Raw genomic sequence first — 14,546 nt, forward strand, 5'->3', positions numbered from 1 at the left:
TTTTGCACATTCTCTGTGAAAGTATTCGTGATCCATCTATTTCAGCATCACATTAGGAAATTAATCTTTCTGGACTCTGTACATCCAGCGGGCTGATATTCACCTAAATGTACATTTACCTTAGAGGAAGTGTAGGCAAACTGCTCTGCAACTGAAACAGGACTTAAATTCCATGTTTATCTCCTGCTAGTAGTTGTTTTGTCTTTACATCTTTTATTTAGTCATTATGAATATTTTCTCCTTCTCTTTTCCTGTATTATAAACAAATTATAACCTTCCCAATCTTGTGGAGGGCATTGCAGGGCAAGGGTGAGAAAGTTCTATCAAACTATCAGGAATAAATAGGAGATTAATATTCTTTAAGATAATCAAGAATTAATTTATTATTAAAATTTATTTTTTATTTTAAAATAATTTAATTTAATTGCAATTATAAATTATTTTTGTCATTCGATATAAAACAACAGGAGAGATAACAGAAAAACATGCATGAAGATGTGGTTGGTTGTGTAAAATGCTGTCTTGAGTTTTATAAATACTGGTTCTAGCTGTGCCTCAGGCTGATGCAGCTGCACCTAAAACATTATGCCTTTAAAAACTGGGGGCTGTTTTGTGGGAAATGTGTGGGTGTGCTTTGTGGAAATGGGGGGGTGTTTTGTGGACATTGTGACTGTGTTATGATTTATCTTCATCCTGACAGGTGGCTTTGCTGCGGGGCTTTGGGTGCTGTGCCCTGAGGAGCTGTTTGCGGGGTGGTGAGGGCACAGAGTCGGCTGTCGGAGTGACATTAAAATAACAATGGTCTCGGTATATACAGTGGGAATTATGTGTCGAGGCAGCTGCTGCGAGAAAGGGCCACACACACAGAGGCCTCAGCGAGGGGCCATTGAGGCTGGTCCAGCTCAACTGCTGCCACCTAAACAAACACCACCACAGAGTCAGTGATTTAGCGCTTGATCTAAGTAGGTGACCACTTGGAAGTAAATCTTTCCAAGTACTTTAGCGAGTCACTCCACATATAATAAATAATGGAAATCTGGCAAGCTTTTTTTTTTTTTTTTTTTTAAGACTGGCAATTAAATAGACTAAATAGCCTTTGATAAACAATTATCTGAGTGCTGGCAGTGTCTTTTTTTCAAAGTGATGTGATAGACTGGTGCTTTTTTTTCTTGCCTTTTGCTGAAGTTTGTAAACAGGTAGGATAAGCGCTTAACAAATTCCACCTCAGATGCAGTACTGTTGCTAATTAGGATGATGGAAGAGATGCTGTTATTTGTCTCTCCCATTTCCTGTGGCTGCTTTTCCCTTTGTCGGTCCTATAAGTTCATTGTGAGTTTACTACAAGTTTAAAAATAGCTGAAGAAGTTCCTTCTAACCAAAACTTCTTGCAGTATTCTGAATAAAGGGGAGTAGAATGGGTAGGGCACTTTAACGCTGTCCTAACTGTCTTGGTTCAAGGTTTGGAGAGTTTCTTTGCTCCAGACCTCTGAGGATATGTTGTTTGGTTAACAAAGGTCACTGAGAGTTCAGGTTATTTCCCAGGCAGTTGGACCAACTGCTCAGCTGAGAAGATAGAACGATGAAATGATTAATCCTTAGGTCAGTATAAAAGTAATGTTTCTTCCGTATCACTTATACCTGTATTCCTCAGTATTTGAGAGTAGACACTTGGATAAGTTTCTTGGAAGGCCAGTTTAGAAATAAGTTATTGCTAATGGCGATTATATAATAAAACATTGTGTTATCTTTTTCATAGTCTCAGACTTCTAAGTGCTACATGATTTTTCCCATCTTGCCTCATGTGTACCTTTAGATCTTGCAGCTAGACTTGAAATGCTTCTGTGGTAAGAAAAACCTTTTCAGAAAAAATTTGTATCCCCCCCATACTAGTATGTATATAATTTGACAAAAATCCCAGTGAATTAAGTAATTAATTTCCCTTACTTAGCTATTCAGCTGTCCAGGTATTTGATTGCTGCTTCTGATAAGCAGTGGTTTGGAAAAATAAATTTAAAATAAATGCATTCAAAACTGAGGAATTGTTGAAAAAAGGAAGACTCAAACACTGCAATGAATAAATACTTCTTCAGTTTCTCTCCACCTGTTAAGATTTGTGTACTTCACTGGAACTATCCAATTGAGGAAAAACGATAATTTTTTAATAGTTGTTTAGAGGCCTAATATAAATGACATTATAAGGGGTATTTTCTAATTTCACAAGTGCAGTGACAGTCTAAATACATTACAAGTATCCATAAAGTGTTCATGAAATAGCAGATTTTGATAGTGCAGGAAAAATTGTCAGTTGTCCTTTCACCCTCCTGGTGTTCTTGTATTGTGTCCCCTCCTTTCCCCTTGATTCCTTCAGATTTTCCCTTCTTGGCACACCTGGTGTGCATTCCAAATCAAGTCTTATTTTCACTTGTACAACTGAATGCAAATGCTTTCCTTTCATGAGGAAAGTCTGTAAATCATGGCATATTGACAAGCCTTAGTTTCCCAAACAAAAATCACAGAGGACAGTAGATGCTCTGGAAAAGAGATTACTGTGTGTGGGCTTTGAAACTTCACTACAAGACTCTACTCCTGTATTTTCTGTAAGGGTGAACAGCAGTCAGAACCTGAAGAGGAACAAGAATCCCAGCAGTGTTTCTCTTCAGAAACTCTTTTACAACTCCAGAGAAAGCATGGAAGTCTACCTGCAAAGGCACAGGACAACTCTCAAACTCAGGATAGTAGCATTTTGTTAACGTTTACATTCACTAAAGTAGAACATCTAGTGGTCTAAAATACTGCATGTGTATGTTTAAATTATCATGAGGACAAAGGCTAAGGGTTTTTGATTTGAGATTTAAAATTTGAAGCCCTGTTGCACAAATATTTCAAATTTTTTGGTGATTCAAATATTCATTGAGAGTTGTTCTAAAATGTAGTAGTATCACTGGAAAAATCTTTTGGCAGGAAGGTTCTCTTCATCCAAATAATGAATATGGTTCTCCTGCAGAAATATGTTTCCCAGAGATAGAAGCAGCATACAATTCAAAAGTAGGTTTCTGGATAGTATCATTCCATGGAGAGGCTCTTACATAGCAGATGATTTTTTTTTTTTTTTTTTTTATCTTTTTATTTCTCTCAGATGCCTCTGTAAATAATGTCTGATATTTCATTTAAAATTTAGTGGTAATTCCTTTGTTGGATGCAAAATGTAGCAGGTACTAGTTTGGGGGGTTTTTTTGATTTTTGGAACCCAAATCCTTGTCTTTGTGTGCATTTTGCTCTGACAAAGCTAAGTTTTTGGGGTTTTTTTCTGTTTGTGGTTTGGTTTTTTTTTAAGGCTTTGAGGTACAGCTCTTTGTTCTGTTCACACAAGCACATTTTCTTCTCAGTGTGTAATACCTATATGTTATTAATATAACTCAAATATGTAAGCATATGCTAATTTGTAGTAGCAGAACATTGCCAATAATTTTAGGAGCTGCAGAGGTATCAACAAGTGGAATTTGAAAGCAGTCAGGTGTTTTTATACTAGTTCTTTGTTGCACTTTGTTGATTCCTGTACATCTCACAAAACAATAGAATTATTTCCGTTACTTCACACCATTGTGGTTTTTAGCTGTTCCATTTTGGCTAGAATGAGAATTCATTATTCTAAATAGCTAGTCCATCCCAGAAACATTGTATAGATGAATTTTGCTATTTATTTGGAATAAACTTGACCATACTCTTTCACTCTAGCCTGAATCTATATATTCTTCTCCTCTGAGCTGAGTGACTTTCAGGAGATTAAAAAAAAAGAATTTTTCTAGTGTAGCTTTTGGAGACTAACCTGAGCTATTGATTAGCAAGTGAAGGTTCTGGTCTACAGGAAAGGTCTAAGCCTTGAGGTAATTTGGTGGAGGTATACAGTTAGAGAAAAAATAAATGATCTTATCTAGCCTTTACAAGCACTGTTTTATTTATAATTTAAAATACTGGTTAAGCTAAACAAAAGTGCTGTTGAACAGCCATGTGTATCATGAGAGTGTGGAGGGTGTGTCTTCTCTTAAATAACCCAAGACAGCAGGTAATTTTTATTTTTACTTGGTTTTGGTTTGGTTTGGGTTTTGCTTCTTTCTCCCTTTCTCCCCAGTAATTCAAAATAAAAGAATTTACTGTGATCTTTTGCTTCTATGGGCTCACAAGGAGTTGAACCAGTGAAGTTTTGTGACCTGCTTTGAGGTGATTTTTCTGACTCAGCCATTCACCACTGCAGTTTTTGGTTTTGTGAGTATTGTACACTGAAATATGTTAAGCAATGTAGTTTTAATCTCATTAAGAACTAGTGAGATATTTTCTAGGACATAGGTTGAACTGAGAGTGTCAAACAAGGATGCAAATACTGGTGAACAGCAATCAGAAGTATGTTTGATGGGGTATTTCAGATTTACACAAGTATAATGGCATGTCAGCAAAAAAATTAAGTAACTAAATACATCTATGGCATTTTTAGGGTTATTTGTGAAGAAAATTTGTATATACTTTTGAAATATGTTTGTGATGTGTCAGTATTTTGTATTTTTTAAGAAGTATGTTACAATATATAGTATTTATTTTGTCTCTATACAATGAACGAGTTGTGTTTCTGAGACCAGCTGAAGGTTTTGTTAGCTGTGATGGGGGGCAAAACCCCCTATGTTTTTATGGACTGTAAATAACTAAATGTGAGTTCTCTCTTGTTCAAGAGAGCTGAGAAATAATAATCTTACACTTGTGCATGTGTATTAGCTTGAAAAGTCTGTAAACTACATAACTAAGATGTTTTGTTTTCAAGATCCCTTGCAGGCCATGGGTGAATAACTGAAGACATTTGGGAAAGGGATAATTTAATAGGGGTGTTTCATGGACATGTGGTGGTAGCAGAAATGCTGTGCTAAGCAGTGGGAGGGAGCATGTTATTCATATTATCTACCTGACTTAATTATAGTTTAAAAATCCTTATTTCAGTGATGTAATCTGGGCATAAAACTATCATGATTAGAAAAAGAACACTCTTTCTCTGAAAAATCAATATTCATGTCCAGCTTTAATAACATCTATCAATGCAGAAAGGTACATTGAACCAGCCTGTGTTCTAAAAAGGTATTGGATGGAGGGCACCCAAGAGTGGGGAGGAGTTGTGTGTTAGCTCTTAGGCAGGCTAGACTTTGATTTTTGGATGTCAGAATAGATTCAGAGGGCATAATAAATGGTTTAGTGCATATTTTTGTGTAATATTAGGGCCCTGGTTCTGCTAAAACAGTGGAATGAACGCTTGGGCTCAACAGCTTTCATAAGACCCTCATACATGACAGTACTGAAATCATGCTGGGGGCCTGACTATATATATTGCGAATGCATTTGATTTACCACTCTTATTTAATTTTCCTTTTTGAATGTGGTCCTTGAGAATTTTTTGTGAATCCCATTTTTCTGAACCAACTATTTCCTTTGTGACTAAAATGCCAAGATTTTAAGTTACACAGTTTTTACCACAGGGTAAGACTGAGACCACAGTCACCAAGAATCTTGATTTGTGCAAACTTGATAAATGCAAACACAAAGGCAAAGGTGGTGGATACTTGACTTATTTTGTGTTTAACTTCTGTTGGACAAGCTAATGTAAAAACTGACACCATAACATCTTTTTTTTTTATATACCTTTATTACCAGCTGGTTTTAAGACTTGCGACTAGGAGTTGTTGTATTCCCACGTTTTGCCCATCCTAGCCAAGCTGTGTGGTTTATCTCAGGTTTGTCAGACAGTACTTACAGAACACGAATGCAGTGGTTTCTTTCTGGTCTGCTGCCAGAGCCGCATGTGTTCATCAAATATTGTTTAGTCACTGCAGCATATTTTTGCCATCTGCAAATCCATGTGCTCCCTTTCCTGAACAATGGTCTTTTAATCAAGGCCACTATTATGGAAAGGCTGGGAAGAGCAGTATACATAATCAGTAGGATGACAAAATTAGAATTACACATATATTTTTCCTAACTGTATCACGCTCAGGGTAACAAGCTTCCACATCTCTGGAACTAGTACCTTTATCCATAATCTCTCTTATTTCTGTGTATATTATTCAGAGTCCGAGTTGTTTAAAGAGCTTCATGGTAATAATAACAAATCAAAAGTCATCATGGAGAATTGTAAGCCTGTAGGAATTGCCTGCTTTTATTTGTTAGGAAACTCCATTTTTCCAGGTCTGTCTAAACAGAAACATCCACAAATCCATTTCACATCTGTTGTACTCCTTTTTTCATATTACAAAAGCTTGAGCTTTTTGTTCCACGTATTGTTTTTTTTTGAACAATTTCTTCATTGTGTATAAAGCTCCATTAACTTTTTGCTGGTTCTTTTTTGCTTGGTACTAAAAGAACATGTGGAGAATACAGATACGTTTGAGATGGTGTAGCATTCTGAAAATGTGTGCATTCAGAGATGATATTAATGATATATGTATGATATGCATGAGATATATATATATATACACATGTATCATAGGTATTGTGATAAATATTCATGAATATTCAGTCAGTCACATTCAACCTTATCTTCTGAATTTATCATAGGTAATAGAATGGTTAGGGTTGGAAGGGACCTCAAAGATCATTAGTGTGTTTCTTTTAATTTTCTAGTAAATTTTTAATGCCGATTAAAGGCATTTTGCTTTAACAGTATGTCTCATATTGACAAGTTGATCTTTTGTTGCGGGTTTGCTTGTGGGATTTTTCCTATGAAACTCAGTAGCAGGGTGGGAGGAAATGTCTCTTTTCAGTTTTTCTGGTAGTTCTGTAGTGCTTGATAAAGCTGTGCTGGTTAATCCCAGTACCCTTAGAGCTGATTGAGACAACCACTTTCCTGCCTTTTAAAACTTTTTATGCCTTTTAGACTTTCTTTAGAAGCTGATTTTTAATTTTTTTTTTTTTTAAATTGCAATTTTAAGACTTTAGACTGGTCAAAATCCAGCTGTCTAATGATGGGTTAATCCAGACATGTTCTCAGGCTTTATAAAACTGCTCCTGCAGGACCTATTAACTTTCATATGTTAAAAAGTCATTATTCTATCATTTTTAAGTGGAGATTCTCTCTGTGATTGCACAACTAATTCAGAGGTAAATGGAAGACACATGTGTTGTGTGCTCTCTGTTTCTTATTTTGATTATTATTTAACATTATGAATTAATTAAAATTAATATTATCCTAATAATTGTGTTAATTAATGAATATAATTAAATGTTTGTATTTATCACAGATGACATACTTGGTTTGGATTCATCTTAGAACTTTATGAAACTGTGGGCGCAATCAAATCCCACTATTGGCTCAAAGGTGCCTTAGTTACAACTTCAGGTTTTATTGTCACCTTTATCTACAAAGTAAAAACGTATGTTCACTTCTCAAAAGATATGTTCCTTCAAAAAGGCCACAAAAGCTGTATAAGAGGTTAAATGTAACTTTTCAAAACTTAGTTACAACTTCTGCAAGTTTCCAGTCGCATTTCTGTAGAAACATCCAACCATTTCAACTAATAATGTCATTGCTGTGTTAATGTAAGAGACAGGGTTACTTTCTAAACTACCAACAGTCTGTAGCTTGGATATCAGCAACAGCCAATATATGTTATCTGTCAGCAATAAGCTGGTTTACAGTACTACCCAAAATCTCTAAGAACAAATACAAATCTCCCTCTTGCAATAATTAAGAATTTCCCAAGTGAGGTCAGAGTGAACTCTTGGTTTGCCCTGAAGCTGGACCTTTGAGTTGGGAGATCATTCTGTTACAGGTCCCAGCCACTCTCCTCAGTGGAGAAAAGTGAGTATTTGTGGCCATGGGCTAAGAAGTGTTGTTTAGGAGATAGGATCTGGTTTCCCTCAGTGTTTGTTTTCAGGTATTGCCTTTTGGTCAGTTGCGGATGCACAGCTGCCTCACAGATCCTAAATTTTCCATTCATTATCAACTTGACACCTGTGGAAGATAGGCAAGATCTTGAGTTTCCATCACGTCTTTCCCATGGGCATAGAAACTAATTTTAGAACACTTGGTAGATTAACCGTTCAACGGATTGCTTCTGAGCGTTTTTTGTCATGTGACAGTACTGTTTTATTTTACTTCATGCACTGTTGTAATTGGTATGGTAGAGATAGCAGCAGTTGCAGGCAATGGAGTAGACATTAAATAATTTTATAATAGTGCTATTATTGGTATTTCACTTTGGACACTCTTGTCTATAAATAAAGTGTCTTTTTGCTGAAAGTTCCACTGGGAATAACACTGTAAGAGTGCTGGTTTTTTCCCTGAAATCAGTTTTTCTTAGTCTTCTCTACGTGGTGACTTAAAACTGACCTACCTGCCTGTTGTCCTCCTATTCAGGAAGACTCTGTGAACACAATTCTCTCAGAAAAAATTAGGTCTGTCTTTTTTTGTTAATTGTTTTACTTATTCGAAGTGCTAAATGAGAAAGTTCACACTGGTGAGAGAGAGACAGAGAGAGTAATTTGCAGTAGTTAAGTTAGCAGTAGAAAAAATAGCCAAGAAAAAGAACCTGGAACTTTTAACATATGTGTCAAACACAATTACATGTGAATTTGGTTTTCAGAAACACTATTGTTCAGTCCTTTAATTGGATCCTGTTGAAACAAACAATCAGATGGAGCTGAAGTAGCAGCTTTTCAGTTTGAAGCGCCTAAATTTTGATGGTTTCAGCTATGTGGTGTCCTCATCAGCTGAAAATCATGTCTCAATGCAGCTCAGAAGTCTCATTTGTTGAAAGGAGAAGTGCAAAATATCAAGGGAGGGCTTGGTTCTCATATTTGTGCTAATCCTTAAAAACTGGCTACTAGGTCATCCAATTTATGTCTCAATAGGTTGGGATTTATGCAGCAATCATTCTTTACTGTGTCTTCACAGTGACTCAGCCCAGGCAGATTTCCATCCCCTTTTCCACCCCACTCCCCTGGATTAGTCATATGCAATTTAGCAGTGTTAGAGAGGCTGTTTTTTGGCTCTCTGCCCACATAGTTTTGATTATCAAAAGACAAAAGCACTTAATTCACGTATAACTTGCAGCTTGGGGACTTGAGTCTGTACAGAATGAAAAGCCAGTTTATTTCCTAAAAAAAAAATGTCACTGTGCTAAAATTTTCTTTGTAAAGAAAAACTTAATTACATTTTTGCACTAGCTTCTGTTAGCACAAAAAATCAGTTAGAAAAATACATCTCAAAGCTGATTGTGTCTCTCATGGTTCATTTATCTTTTGCATTGTTTTCACTTTTTAATTTTATGTCATCTTGCTTTTATGAGTTCCTTTCTTAAAGTTTATTTCTCAGCATAGCTATAGAATGATCAAACGAATATTAAAACAGCTAAAACACCAACTTGGTGCATGTTGCACATTGGAATTACACAAGTACATTACAAGCAAAGAATTTCCATGGCTTCCCTTCAGTATCACGGTTTCAGCTGCTCATATGGCATCCATCTGTTGACTTCTGGCAGCAGGCTTGTCTGCTACATGGGAGTTTTTGGAGTGTAGAGTTAACCTTATATCTGTCTTCTCATCTCTCCAGAAGTTAGGAAACATTTTTTTACATGGCTGCAATGAAGTGAGCTATTAAAATATTACAGAAGCAAGGGTTTCAATTAATAATGCAGCAGATTAATAATTTGATTTTTTTATAACAAAGCAAATATTTTTTTTATTTAGCTGTGTGTTCTGTGTGTGTAGATTAGAGTGGATTTCCTATATGCAGATATAAAGTGTGATTGATCCTTGTTTGAATAATTTGATTTAAATCCTGCCTTGCTTTTAGAAAAGTAGTAAAGACCATGCAGATGGTTGAATCAAGTACATAGATCTATATCAACAAGATTTAAAACATTTAAAGAATCAAACATCTCATTGTTTCTCTCTTAAGAAAGCATGTTTAAATGAGGTTTTCCTGCTTAAGTGGAATTGTAAAAATACAAAAGACTAGATAGAAGAAAAGTGTGTTTACAAAAAGTAGTCACAATAAGAGTAATATAAAGAAAAAAACCCTGCAACTCATAAAATTATGAGCAAAAATGTTTTTTAAAAAAAAAAAAAAACCTGTGAGTTGTGTTAGATTTGCTAGGCTTGTGTTCTTCTTAGACTTATTGTGTTTCTGCTACTGAATACTGCTAAAAAAATGTTGCCATCACTTAAGAGCAGACCAATATGTTCCATTAGTATTTCTCCTCTGAATCTGAAAAGCAAAAATATTTGTGTGTCACAAAGACAAGCCATTAGTTACTAAGGAAGATATTACATAGATGAGCATATTTAATTTACAATCCTCCTCCAATAAATGGTGTCCAAGAGAGCAAGAAGAATTGGCTGAACTGATTCCTGGCTTGCTCAAGTCTGGTTTTAATGCTAAATCTTTGGGAAGTTATGGAAGACTTGAAAGTGTGCTACTGTTCTGTCAGCAGGCAGTGGGTATCCTATCCCACTTTTTTGTGTTGAAATCTGAAGCTGCCTGGGCTGTAGTCAGTCTGGAATTGAAGTGAAAGGCAAGTCTGCTAAAATACTAAGGATATTACGGAGCATACTAAAACATAGAATGAGAATGTAATTCTGACTGGTAAATTTCCTTCTCTAAAATCCTCTGTCCATCTCAGAATGTTTTAGGAGAGGATCAAGCTTTACATTCCTATGGTTACTCATTTCCAAAGAAAACAAGGATCACTTGGACTAACCCAAAAGTGGGGCAAAAAAGGATTGTTCATGAAATATGTGGATGAAGAATATTGTAGAAGACTTTTTTGGGGGCAGCATATCAAGAGTTTTCCATATTTTACGTGAAAGCTGGATTTAATTATTTCCCATGAAATGTCTGAGAATTTAAGACTCAGCGAAATAAGTAATGGCTGTGGTTCTTACATATGTACTGTTCAGCTAAGATAAATATTGTAGGTATTTCATGTCTACAGTGGGTAGAAAGTCTCCAGGTAGGTGTGCTCATGAAATCTGAAGACATACCTGCAGATTGTGTGTTCATGAGGTGTCACTGCTGTGTTTTAATGTGTTCGGAGAATAAAGTGTCAGTGAATTCCAATAGTATTTTTAAATATCTTTTATTATTCTTTATTAGCCTTTTATTAGTCTTTATCCTTTGAAAGTTACAGGACTCTGTCATTCAAGTTCTAAGTTTTTCATTCCTTCTCCTTTTTGGTGAATTAGATAAGGCAGAATGAAATCAAGGAATGAAAGCTGTGTCAGAAACCAAAGATTTTCAGAAGTGCTGGGCAGTTATATGGCTCTTGGTTCATAGATCACTTTTAAGGCTTATCATCTGCATGGTGAAGAAAACTGATATCACTTTGATATAGAGAGCAAATAGTATGTGAGTGCCTTCCATGGGTGGTGAGGAAACTGGGCAGTTTCTTGATTTTATAGCAAAAGCAACTTGAATGATGTGATCTCTTCAAAACAAGTGAGCAACTTCAGAATTCAGCAGAAGAAGTTGTTCAACACTGGAGACATATTTTAAAGTTTCTTTAGAGGAGCCCTGTTGAAAGGATTTGAGGAAAATTTGGACTTGGTTTTTGCTAAGCAGTTCTCCATCTTGGAGAGATTTGAGCAAAGGGCAAAACTTAGAAATCAGATGTTAATCGGATATATATGTTTTCTGTCTTCATGAATTTCGCTTGCTTTTTGGCACTTGGAAGAGCAAATGATTGTTTTATCCCAATAAACTTTTTTGGTGGTGGCAGTTCTTTGAATGAATAACTCTTTTCAATGTTGGTGTGGTTGTAAAATTGTGTAAAACTGTTTTTTTCCTGAAGTGTTTTGTGTGCAAGTTGGAGATGCAAGTGAGAAGAGGACATAAAGGAGGAAACTTCTTGGTGAGATACATACATTAGTGAGATAAACTGACATGAGGTCACCAGCCTCCCTGGGGAAAGAAGGGGAGAAGGACAGGGTTAAGCTGGGCAGTACAATCTCTTCATTAAGACGGAGCAGCTGTAGTTTGACATTTTGGTGCTCTAAAAGGGGGATTGGCTGAATTTCATTTTGGATCCATTTGGGTTTTGTGTGTTCAGAGTCCTGCGTCCTCCTTGGCCTGAAACCATCAGAGCATGTACAGCATAAAGCCGAGAACATAGTGCCTCTAACAAATGTGCTCTCCATGTAATACTCAAAACAAACAGGCAGTGTATTGCTCTGACAACGAGGCAATAAACAAGCGAAAAAAAATACAATCTCCCTAAATTTCACAGTATGCGAGCAGTTCGTTCATGTAACAAAGTTATCTTTTGTAGAGTGTGATCACTACTTTGTAGCAGCATTTGTATAATGTTCGATATTTCTCAGTCTGCTTTTTATCCAATAAAGCGAAGAAATATTATATGAATATTTAAGATTATTGCATAACTGAATTAAAACAGAGCATGATGACCTTAGAAACCTAAGAGAAAATGTTGTCTTGTTTCAGTTTATATTTTTTTCTCCTCTGAGTACATAAGCAAACAAACAAAAGTAGTTAAGCTTTGTCTTTAGTCTATGCATATGTACCTTAGACGTGGTTTTTGGAGCTGAGGAGAAACCTATGTTGGCAGGCGGGGAAGACAGGGTGGTTCCTGCTTGTTACTCACCCACTGGACAATAGCAGTGGAAAAGCTTGCAAGCACTGCTCTTTTCACCAAGTCTGAGTTATGAAGGACTTCTGCGCAGCTTTGGGTGCTGGCCATCAAACACCAAACCACTGCTCTGTCCCTGCTTTTATTCCCATTTGTTTTTCTGAAAAGCCTTTTAGAACTTGCTTTGGTGAGTTGAAGTTATTGTAGCAGTCTAATATAGACTGCTTTGGAAATGCTTCATGCTAATCTTCGGAAAGGATTTATTTGGTGTTTATATGTTTTCTGGCAAATCTTTAGACAGCTCAGATGCTGTACTGATCCCTCTCTTCATGGCTATATCCATTCATTGTCCCGGATGGATCAGGTTCCTGCTGATCTGGGTGATGAAGAGGAAGACTTTGGGTCATAGGTACAGCAGCTTTATTATTTGTAAGGAAAACCACAGCAACACCTGTGGCATCCATATGATGTAGACAGATGGTCAGATGCTGATATTTCTTCAGTGCTCTCATGGACAGGGTGGGATTTTTTGGTCTGTCCTGTGCTGGGCCAGGAGCTGGACTGGATGATCCTCATGGGTTCCTTCCCACTCAGGATATTCCATGATTCTAATAGAGGGGTAACCAGATATGGAACCTCTGTAAGCCCTCACTGTAAGCATATATGTAATTCAGGAGCACTGGGACACAGATTAATTATAAAGTAGTCTTGACCCCCATTACCCAGACTGCTTTTTGTCTCCTGACTTGTGTGACAGGACAAGGTGCACAGTCATTTGATCTGGGGGAAAGCAACTCTTTTAAATTGTAATGATTTCAAGGGATTTGATCACATTGGAATTGCTTTAAGGCCTTGTCCTCCAACTATTTCTGCTGCAGGTCAGCAGTCTTATTGAATAAAAGTTTCAATCTCTCTTTGAAAGAAGTTTCTTTCAACTTTCGTGCTAAGGCTATATAAACTTACATTTTACTTCCTTCTTGGCCTGACTGAAGAACCACAGAGACAGTACTGTACTCTGAGCCTTGGTGGGGCTGAAATGGGGTATAACTCCTGAAGTCTGACTGCTGTAAATAAAAGATCCAGTATGAACTAGTTGCTAGTTCTGAATGAATAGCGGAAGTATTGTGTATTTACATCAGTTTTAAAAGAAAAAATGGTATACATTTTTGTAAGGAGAAACATCCAAGTGGTGGTTATATATCAGTGGATAAGAGAAATGCATGTCCTGCGAGTATCCAGGTTAAGGTTGAAAATTTGAGGTTCTTTCTTTCCCCATGTACTCAAAATTTTAGGTCAACAATTGTTTTATAACTCAGACTTTCAAGGAGAACAATCTCAGTAGCTGGGCAAATGGAAAGATTAGCAATGCAAAATGAAATAACAGAAGCCTGCTGAATAATTAGGGTTTAAATAGTCTGAGACTTCTTCCCCAATCTTCCTGGCAGGCGATAATTTCTGAGAAGTCTTTCTGCCTTGTCAGGGGGAGTGACCCACTGGGAGTGGCAGAAAAAGCTGAGGAAAAAGTCTCAGCTGCATCATAAAAGTTTCACTGAAAATCCAGTGATTCACTGGTGCTGCCTGATGCCCTGAGTCACCTCACTGGGTAGTGGAGAGTGTGGTGATACAAGCCAGCCTCATAAAAAGGGCAATAATTACCTAAGTGCTACTAAAAAGAAAGCTGTTAGTAACTCTTACCTTTCATTCAACTCCACTAAATGCAAAGAGCAGTGAAAGCTGAGCAGTAACATTGAAGGAAAACTAATTAAAGTTTTTTAACTGATGTTATTTGCAAATTGGATTAAAGCTGCTGACTGCTACTATTTTGTGATGGAAAGTCAAAGAACATACACAGGACTGGCTTTCTGATGTTGTTAAATGGATTATTGTACATGAAAAATAGGTTCAAGCCATTCTAAGAACTAAGGG

The 14,546-nt window shown here is 36.6% G+C and overlaps 1 protein-coding gene across 7 annotated transcripts in view; it reads left to right on the forward strand.

The window, feature by feature from the left end:
* Positions 1–14,546, forward strand: part of XRCC4 (X-ray repair cross complementing 4) — a 148,549-nt gene that overhangs the window by 19,831 nt on the left and 114,172 nt on the right. The gene's annotated exons all lie outside the window — the stretch shown is intronic.

The sequence above is a fragment of the Empidonax traillii genome, unplaced genomic scaffold (genome assembly GCF_003031625.1).
Source record: "Empidonax traillii isolate 1590-97213 ecotype Southwest subspecies unplaced genomic scaffold, ASM303162v1 scaffold6:size4315531, whole genome shotgun sequence".
In the NCBI taxonomy this organism is placed as follows: domain Eukaryota; kingdom Metazoa; phylum Chordata; class Aves; order Passeriformes; family Tyrannidae; genus Empidonax; species Empidonax traillii.